Here is an 11,214-nt window from a genome sequence, read left to right as displayed (position 1 = left end):
TCCCAATTTACATCACATCACATCACATTCATTCATATCCATCACATTCATTCATATCCATCACATTCATTTACATCCATCATATCACATTCATTCATATCCATCACATTCTTTCTCATCACATCCCATCACATACATTCTATCCACATTATATCACATCCCATCACATACATTCTATCCACATTATATCACATCACTTCTGTCCATATCATATCTCATTCATACACATCTCATCTCATTCATCCACATCCATCCAACCGTTCACATGTACGACTACCCACATCTATCCATATATTCATATCTATTACTTCACATCCACATATATTCATGTCACATCATACATCCACATCCATTCTTTTACATACTCATCCACATCCATTCTTCATGTACACATCCACATCCATTCTTCACATACACATCCACATCCATTTTCACATACACATTCACATCCATTTTCATCACATATTCATCCACATCCATTTACTTCATATACACATTCACACCATTTACATCACATACACATCCACATCCATTCTTGACATACACATTCACATCCATTTACTTCACATACACATTCACATCCATGTTCATCACATACACATCCACATCCATTCTTCACATACACATTCACATCCATCTGATTCACATGTCATCACATAAAGGTAAAGAGAAAGTGGTTTAGCCCCTTGGTATGCCTGATGTTTCTATAGGGCATTCTCTTGTTGATGGACAGTCTAGTGGCTCGGAGATGAGCTGTGAGACCCCTCTGGTCCTTCCATCATTCTTGTGTAAGATAGTCCTTTAAGAAAACAGGGTTTCCATGCAAGTTTTCAGTTATATTTTCTTTTGAATACAAGAGTATTTCTTGAATAAATATCCCTGAACTTCTTGATCGAAATTCTTAATTTCATACCAGAATTCCTCGAATTCTATAACCTTGATCCATAGATCAATTTGAAGGGTCTCAAACTTAGTTTCAAATTTAGCGAGAATTTTGAGTGTATTTTTCTAAACTGGTCACTCCTTTCCTCGAAACTCCTGAAAGAGTTTCGTCTTGGTCATAGTCTGATTCAAGGTTCGAGTCGAATAAGGATTTTCCTGAACTATCTTTCTCGAAAAGGTTTGGTAATTCAGTTATTATTTTACTGAATTTCTTTCTTTGAATATTCACTTAACTGATTTCTAAATTAGTTACGAATTCCAATGAGAAATAAATTAATCATTTATCTGAATATTTCGATCTTGATAGATTTCTTGAATTTTCTTTTTGCAATACGTGTGAATATAAAACGATAGAAATTTCTTTCTTAGAGTATTTAATTATTCATTTATCAAATACTCATATAATTTAAACATAGAACTTAAGAGAATTCTAATTTTGATATAAAAATTATTTATGCATAAAAATCAACTTCAATGGGAATAACACTTTTATAAAAAAGAATCCTTTTATGCATCTATTTATGGATAAAATCAAATTTAATAGGAATAACACTTTTATTAAAAAAATCCTTTTATGCATCTATTTTTGCATAAAATCAAATTTCTTTATGCATCTATTTATGCATAAAAATCAACTTTTATAAGAATAACGCTTTTATAATAAAAAATTCCTTTATGCATCTTTTTATGCATAAAAATTAAATTTAATAAGAATAACACTTTTGTAAAAAAATTCATTTATGCATCTTTCTATGCATAAAAATCAAATTTAATAAGAATAACACTTTTGAAATAAAAAAAATCCTTTATGCATCTTTCTATGCATAAAAATCAATTTTAATTGAAATTAAAAAAAATTCCTTTATGCGTCTTTCTATGCATAAAAATCAAATTTAATAAGAATAACACTTTTGAAATAAAAAAATTCTTTATGATCTTTCTATGCATAAAAATTAAATTTAATAAGAATAACACTTTTGTAATTAAAAAAATTCCTTTATGCATCTTTCTAGGATTGAGAAAGGTTGGACTGTAAAGAGGAGAAGGGGGTCCCCTTTTTATCAAAGGCATAGCATTTGAATTTAATTCAAAATTTGCAAAACATAAAAATTAAGAAAACCATAGATTTTTCATTAAACAAGTAAGAAAAATAGCTTACATGGAGCTTGTAAGCTCTCCTTTGGCTTACATGGAGCTTGTAAGCTCTCCTTTGGCTTGAGGGACTGAGGGTTCCACTCTTGTTTGAAGCAAGAGTGGCCACTAATTCACTTTGGAGAGGATTAGGCCAAAAAAATTGAATTATTAAAAAAATCAATGTAGATGGCTCAGGACAGGAGCAAAGTAACAGTGCATAAACACCATTAAGCTTTTACAAAGGAGGAGCCTTCTATTTATAGAAAAAAGTGAGCATTCCTATGAATATTTTCACATTCTTATCTTAATTTTCCCAAAATAAAATATGCTCAATATTCCTCTTTTTGAATAAAAGATTTATGCATACATCCTTATGGGATTTACAAAATTAATTATACCCATAATTCCTCTTTCGGCATAAAACATTTATGCACACATACTAATCCATTTTTTTCTAAATGAACTATATTCATAATCCTTTCCATAATTCTCATAAATTGAATGAATCTAGAAAAATTTTTGCATACCTTCTTTATTTTTCTGGTAAATCAATAATGCTCAAAACTCCACTGTAAGATCCATGTCCCCACCGCGCAACAAATTCAGGGGCACTAGCTGCGCGCAGAAATAGCACTTCTTACATGGGGCAGGGTTCCACACTCAGGGCCTCACCCACCACGGATATCCGAACAAGAGACTAATCTATCGGTTCTTCCAAAACCGAACCCGGAAAAACTTCCCTTGCCCGGAAAGCACAGGCGATTCCTCCAGGATAACTTTTCTCCAACATAGTCAAAAGCTTTATCTAACAGAATTGATCTGTCGGAACCCATAAGTCCCATAGTCAGATCAGGAAAAAGACTGCACTTGATCATAGAGACCAACGGTTTTTTCCTCATTGAGAGGCACAGCCGTTGATTCTTTTCCATAGAATAATTTTTGTCTGGGATTTACTTCATCTATCGTACCATAATAGAATTGATTCTCAATTTAGGGATCCATCAGTCTAGCCTAACCCCATCTAGTCCCATGGGTTAGCCAACCACCCAACCACTGTAGTGATGGGATCCAATTAGGAATTTGGTTAGGTTTTGTCTCGGGTACCAGGGAAAAGGGTTCCGAGGCCCCCTAACCGGATATTCGTGCAAACTTAAAACTAGTCACACCACTTACACACCCAATATGAAATTACCTTTTTCACAAAATCAGCTATCTTTAAAAACAATCGTTTAATAAAACCATTGAGTCACTGATCCTAATCCTCAAATTCTTCGATTAAATCCTTATTTTCAATCATTCCTTCATCGGTGAACCTATGGCATCATTGACAACAAATAGAACGCTCACCACCTGTCCACTCAGGGGCCTTTTCGATGGTTCCTAGCTCATAGTAACCGGCAATATATTCACATATCAAAATGAAAACTCCATTGAAGATCAGCAAGATCAACCAACGGATCTATATAAAAGGGCCATGGACTCAACCATTGAGAGGACCAGCAAGGTCAATCAGCCAGATCCATGCTCGAATTCAGAAACAACTCTTACTCCTTGTTCCGATATCTTCCACGATGCACGTGTGGGTATCGTCGACGACCCAGAGCCCGAGCACCGTATGGTGAGCACCCTCTAGGATCCTTCGTAGGTGACCTAGCGCTTCACTCATAGGCCGCTTTCTTGGTCTCTCATCCACCGTATCGAAAGCTCACCATTTCAATCGAACCGAGACTGGTCAAGACCTCGGTCGACCTTGCTGCGCAAGACGTCCTCCATTGACTCTCCGTCAGCTGTTGCAACTTATTAGATTAGGTCTCCACGACCTCATTCACAAGACGGTCAAAATGCTTCCCCAGCATTCTTGACATAAAACATTCATTAAAAAAATAGGTCATAAATACAGTTTCTATAATAACGAACTCTCGTCTTTCCACATTGTTCCACATTAACTACATTTTTTAATTCCACAACCATTTCACAAGTATTCATATTCTCATCCAATCACATCATTTTCATCTCATCACCTCTTTCCTCAATTTATCCTCATCAGATCTCATCCACTTGCATCTACCCATATCCATATCTCATCACATCACATTCATTCACATCTCATCCATTCACACCACATCACATTCACTCACAACTCATCCATTCATTTTACCTCACATCTCATTCTTTCACATCTATCCCAATTCATATCCCATCACATCACATTTATTCGTATCCATCACATTCATTCTCATCTCACCATTATGTCACATCACTTCTATCCATATCATATCTCATTCATACACATCTCATCTCATTCATCCACATCCATCCAATCATTCACATGTACGACTACTCATATCTATCCATACATTCATATCTATCACTTCTCATCCACATATATTCATGTCACATCACATCACATTCTTTCACATACACATCTATATCCGTTCTTTCACATACATCCACATCCATTCTTTCACATCCTCATTCATATCCATTCTTCACATACACATTCACATCTATTCTTCTCATACACATCCTTATCCATTCTTTCACATACTCATTCACATCCATTCCTCACATACACATTCACATTCATTATCATCACATACATTCACTCACATCCCATATCATTTATTTACATTTTGAGTCACATGACATCACATCTCATCCATTCATTCACATTTATCTGATTCACATCGCATCTCATCACATCTATCCACCTCGCATTCTCATCACCTCTATTCACATCACATCCATCCATCCATTCATTCCCATCTATCTAATTCACATCACATCTATCCACATCACATTCTCATCACTTCTATTCATATCACATCCATCCATCCATTCATTCACATCTATTTGGTTTTTAATATGCTTCAGAATGATCCTCCATCTTTGGTACTATCACATACGAGCCATGACTATTTCGGCTACACTTGTACGGAGAGTCATCCAACAACAAAGTGTTGGACTCGTTGAACTGTGGGTATAACTGCCAAAACTACCTGAGGTGCTTAAAAAAGATAGGTTTCCCTATTGGAAATGTGAAATCTAGAATCAAGCAAGTTTCTTGCACCATCCAACAACTAAACAACAAACCTATAGCTCTTGGAAAACATTTTCTCATCGTATGTTCTACATTGGAAAGCATCCCAGTGCTCTAGAAACACATTGGCGTACGTACTTGCTATACAACCAAAAATAACTCTGCATCCTTCCACACACAAAGTGCTTCACCATTCATTCTTCGATAATCTTTACATCATTAATGCTCAAATTTGGAGGATCACACCTCCTAGGGTCAAAAGTCAACATCAAAACATTGCTCATGTCAATGATGAGGGATGGCTTTCCCTTCCAATCATCCTCTATAAACTTCAAAGGCATCACATACTGTGGCAGCACCCTGTCAATCTCTATCTCTTCAATTTCAAAGGCTTGGAATTGTTCTTTTTTTGTGCACCTTAGCCCTATACAAATGTACCATATTAGAAAATACACATGCTTTATTACAAAAAGAACTATATTTCTATTACAAAAAGAGATAGCACAACATGATGCACAAAGACACAAAAAAAATTCATTCCAATAGCTGGGATAACAAAAGTGGGAAGTTCATTGCCTGATACAAGCAGCTAGGGCTACATTAGAGGATCTAGTCCAGTTATATAGCTTTTTACATGCTCTTGGCTAAGGAGGGTGTGCTATAGGTCGTGTGGGTATAGTACTTCAAGACATCTCCTCCCTTCTCAACATTGAAGGATGTATTGCAATTCTACAGTTTTTTACATGTTCTTGGCATAGGAGGGTGTGCTATAGGTGGTGTGGGTGTAGTACTTTCGGGGTCTCTAGACAAGCCATCTTCTCCCTTCTCAGCATGACCAGAACTCCTTGTTCTTGCCTGCGGGTCACCTCCTTGCTCCGTTGCATCCGTGCGTGCTACTTTTGCTTTCTTATGTTGCCCACTTGTATAAAAACAAAAGATCATTAAACTCTATCTTACACATATATTTACAATGTTTCTAGAAAACATGACATGACATACCAGCTTCACTATCGTTTTGCTTTCCTTTGCCTGCTCTCTTCTTTGATAACTTGGCTACCATTTGCTAAAGGGTATCCTCAATGGTGGTAGTGCCATCAGAATGTAGTTTCAAAGCAGCCTCCCTACCGGGTACTGTTGCGTCGTCCAGATGTGCACCCTGCTCCAGATGTGTAGGCACCTCCTCAACAGTCTTCTTTGTCTTCTCTTCTGTCTCGGTAGAACTCTCAATTGCTTTCTCTGCCTTTGTAGTAGTACAAAAAGTAGCCCCTTACACATACTGTGCACTCTGTTCTCGTATATATCAAAGCCAGACTCCCCTACAGCCTTGTCTCCACTAGATTTCCTCATCTAAATCATGTATGAAATGTTGTTTTGTAGTGCTTGCATTATGCCCTACATTCAAAAGCAAGAAACAAATGCGCTTCTAGTAAAGTTATACATATACAAAGTGTAGAGAATAGTACAAACAAGCATACTTATCGAACACAAATGGCTAGGAAAACACCCATTACCTTGTAAGCTCTGGGATTCTTCGACTGCATCCAAGCTTCACACAGGTTGATCTGCCTCTACTTGCATCAGCAAAGCACAGACGGTGGTATTGGTGTATACATGTAAGCATGTATACACCAACCACATCCTCACCCTCCAACGGTAGACCACCAGCAACACATTCCCCATCGACCAAAATGGTGGCAAATCCAAAGAGCTTAGGATCATGGGGTGTGGGGACAATGTTGAATATCTCACCAAGCTTCAATTGTTAAAGAAATGCCTCTATAAATCAGCATTGGCTCTCTGCATGTGCAACTTTAGACATAGCAGCTTCATGTTTTTTCTGCAGGGGCATATTAAATAGAAACCATGATCAGAGAGAAGGAACACTTAAAAGAGAAGATGAGTTTCACTATCTACACACTACAGAGAAGATCAAGCATAGTGTTAATGAGACCTGCAAAGTTCTTTTAAGTGGTTTCAAAGTGGTTTAAAGCACAACAAAGCAAAGTGCTTTGTTGTGCTTTCAAAATTAAAGAAAAAGCACTTTCAAGTGCAATAAAGAAAATTAAAGAAAAGCACTTTCAAGCGACTAGAAGCACATTGGAGTACTTTCAAGTGCTATTAAGTACATTAAAGAAAAATCACTTTCAGGTGCTTCAAAAGCACTTTTACGTGACTAGAAGCACTTTCAAGTGCCTAGAAGCACTTTTAAGTTATCTTTAAGCACTTAAAAGTGCTTTTCCAACACATTGGAGTGCTTTCAACAAGTACATTAAAGAAAAGCACTTTCACGTGCTTGAAAAGCACTTTCAGGTGACTGGAAGCACTTTCAAGTGCCTACAAGCACTTTCAAGTTCTTTTAAGCACTTAAAATTTCTTTTCTAGAACATTGGAGTGCTTTCAAGTGCTATTAAGTAAATTAAAGGAAAAACACTTTCAGGTGCTTCAAAAGTACTTTTAGGTGACTACAAGCACTTTTAAGCACTTAAAAGTGCTTTTTCAGCACATTGGAGTGCTTTTAAGTACATTAAAGAAAAGCACATTAAGGTGCTTGAAAAGCACTTTCAGGTGACTGGAAGCACTTTCAAGTTCTTTTAGCACTTAAAAGGGTTTTTCCAGGACATTGGAGTGCTTTCAAGTGCAATGAAGTTCATTGGAGAAAAAGCTCTTTTAAGTGTTTGAAAGCACTTTCAAGTGTATGAAATCCCATGCATTTTCTTAGAAGCACTTTCAAGTGCTATAAAGTGCTAGAAATCACTTTTAGGTGTGCTTCAAAGCACTTTGAAGTGCTTGAAATCCCATACATTTGAAGGGAAGCACTTTTTAGTGCTATAAAGTGCTGGAAAGCACTTTCAAGTGCTTGAAATCCCATACATTTTCTTGGAAGTACTTTCAAGTGCTGGAAGGACTTTCAAGTGCCTGTAAGCTCTTTCAAGTTCTTTTTGGCGTGATTTCCAACACTTTGGAGTGATTTCCAGTGCTTAAAAGCATATTTTAAAGCAGTCGAAAATACTTTTAATAATAATGCACTTTCAAGTGCTTGAAAAGCACTTTTAGGTGACTGGAAGCACTTTCAAGTGCCTACAAGCACTTTCAAGTTCTTTTAAGCACTTAAAATTTTTTTGTTCCAGCACATTGGAGTGCTTTCAAGTGCGATTAAGTACATTAAAGAAAAAGCACTTTCAAGTGCTTCAAAAACACTTTTCGTTGACTAGAAGCACTTTCAAGTGCCTAGAAGCACTTTCAAGCTCTTTTAAGCGCTTAAAAGTGCTTTTCCAGCACATTGGAGTACTTTCGAGTACATTAAAGAAAAGCAAATTTAGGTGCTTGAAAAGCACTTTCAGGTGACTGGAAGCACTTTCAAGTTCTTTTAGCACTTAAAATTGATTTTCCAGCACATTGGAGTGCTTTCAAGTGCAATGAAGTTCATTGGAGAAAAAGCTCTTTTAAGTGTTTGAAAGCACTTTCAAGTGTATGAAATCCCATGCATTTTCTTAGAAGCACTTTCAAGTGCTAGAAAGCACTTTTAGGTGCTTCAAAGCACTTTGAAGTGCTTGAAATCCCATACATTGGAAGGGAAGCACTTTTTAGTGCTGGAAAGCACTTTCAATTAAGTTTTTTTGGCACTAAGTGTGCTTTCCAACACTTTGGAGTGGTTTCCAGTGCCTAAAAGCATATTTTAAAGCAGACGCCAAAAATACTATTAATAATGCACTTTCAAGTGCTTGAAAAGCACTTTTAGGTGACTCGAAGCACTTTCAAGTTCTTTTAAGCACTTAAAAGTGCTTTTCTAGCACATTGGAGTGCTTTCAAGTGCTATTAAGTACATTAAAGAAAAAGAACTTTCAAGTGACTAGAAGCACTTTCAAGCACACCACTTTCAAGTGCTTTTCTAGCACATTGGAGTGCTTTTAAGTACATTAAAGAAAAGCACTTTTAGGTGGCTGGAAGCACTTTCAAGTTCTTTTAGCACTTAAAAGTGCTTTTCCAGCACATTGGAGTGCTTTCAAGTGCAATGAAGTTCATTGGAGAAAAAGCTCTTTTAAGTGTTTGAAAGCACTTTCAAGTGTATGAAATCCCATACATTTTCTTGGAAACACTTTCAAGTGCTATAAAGTGCTAGAAATCACTTTTAGGTGTGCTTTAAATCACTTTGAAGTGCTTGAAATCCCATACATATGAAGGGAAGCACTTTTTAAGCTATAAAGTGTTGGAAAGCACTTTGAAATACTTGAAATCCCATACATTTTCTTGAATGCACTTTCAAATGGCTGGAAGGACTTTCAAGTGCTGTAAGCTCTTGCAAGTTCTTTTTGGCACTAAGTGTGCTTTCCATGGAGTGATTTCTAGTTCTTAAAAGCATATTTTAAAGTAGTCAAAAATACTTTTAATAATAAGATTTATTGAAATCCTATTGTTGTTACCTCTAATGACTCCAGATTTTCTTTCACTAGCGAGAGGCTCTATAGGTCAACCCTACAAAAGCTCAGACCCTTGTCACACAGTTGGATTTGCACTTCTAGCTTTGTGGACTCCACGAGGGCTGCGGGGCTGCTTGTATTACAACCATCTGTCTTTTCAAACTTTCTAGCTATGACATGAACATTGCAGCTATACTAGAAGCACCTTCCAATAGAAGCAGAGCATATCTCTTACTTTCATTCTCTACGTTTGCTTTCCTCGATACTTCTTCCTTTTCAGCCAACTTGAATTTCACCTTGGCAAGCATGGCCTCTGCTAGCCCTATATGTTTCACAAGAGTTACTTTGAGCTTCTTCTCTTTCACTTCCTCCACAAATGGAGGAGGCTTGCCTTCTTAGACTACTCTAAGATTGAGCTCCTTGAGTAGTGGAATAAGCTCTTAATGGCCCATTGGCTTTCCTGCAATTGTCCAACTTCCTATTTAGACCACCCATTTGGCCCTACACAGTCTTCAACACATTCTCGCCCCCCAAAAAGAGCCCATGCAATTTTGTGGCCCTCTAGATCTTTTTTGGCTGCTTCGTATTTTTTCAAATGCAAAGCACTTTGTAAACTTTATTGTGATTTCATTGTTCTAAGGAATCCCCTAGTATACCTTTTGGTAAAGCAGCTGGCACTCATGCAAAAACTCTAGGTGAACCATGCTCAAGAAAATCTTGCTGCCGTTTGGTGTCTGGCGGCATTGAAGACTGTTAACCACTGACTCTGTGGAATATCCTTGTCACACTGAGATGTATTGGCAGCTTGCCTATCAAGCTAAGTCCATACTCAACGTTCAACTCCTCAACCGTATAGAAAAATCATGTAGTGAGGCAAGGATATTCAAAGTTAGAGGACCGCTTACCACTCTCTACATAGAAAACCATAGAACATGACAAAGAATCATGACTCATTTCCTTAATTAGAATCATGCAGAAACCATGAAAAAATAAGCCATTTAAAATAATATTAATAGAGTCACCTTACCTTGGGAAGGAGCTTTAGATGATGACTTTCTTGTTCCAGTCAACTTTCTTGTTCCATCGTCATCAAGGGGCTGTGGAAGGTTTTTGTTGGTGAACTTTCATGGAGGAGTTTTCATTCTACACAAATAATTAAGGGAAAAGAGGCATGTTACATGGTTAGACCTAGCAGCATACTAGTTCTTTGATGACTTTGCATGAGAGAGAGAGAGAGAGAGAGAGAGAGAGAGAGAGAGAGAGAGAGAGAGAGAGAAAGCACTATCTATTGAGGATGCCACCCATGCTCTTCTGGTCAGGTTTGTACAACTACTTGCAGAGTCTTACTAAGGCTGTTCAAGCAAGGAACCTTTATCTGTCAAAACGACGGGTAGAGAAGGGTGCAAGGGGCTAGGAGGAGTTCAAGGTATAGGGATGGGAATGGGGATAGGCCTCTGCACATCAGTAGCAGTGGCAACCGCCATCGTTGCCGAGAAGGATATCTCTCTTCTTTAAGCTTCCTGAGTAGGCGACGAAGAGAGAGAGAGAGAGAGAGAGAGAGAGAGAGAGAGAGAGAGAGAAGAAGAAGAAGAAGAAGAGTTCAACCACAGTAAAGCACGAGATAGAGTGAGAGAGTGGAGCGGCACGAGACAGTGTGAGAGAGTGGAGTGACATGTGTCC

The sequence above is a fragment of the Cibotium barometz genome, chromosome 18 (genome assembly GCF_041138505.1).
Source record: "Cibotium barometz isolate CiBa-2024 chromosome 18, ASM4113850v1, whole genome shotgun sequence".
NCBI lineage: Eukaryota > Viridiplantae > Streptophyta > Polypodiopsida > Cyatheales > Cibotiaceae > Cibotium > Cibotium barometz.
The sequence above is the reverse complement of the archived record's forward strand: the minus strand, read 5'-3'. Positions refer to the sequence as shown.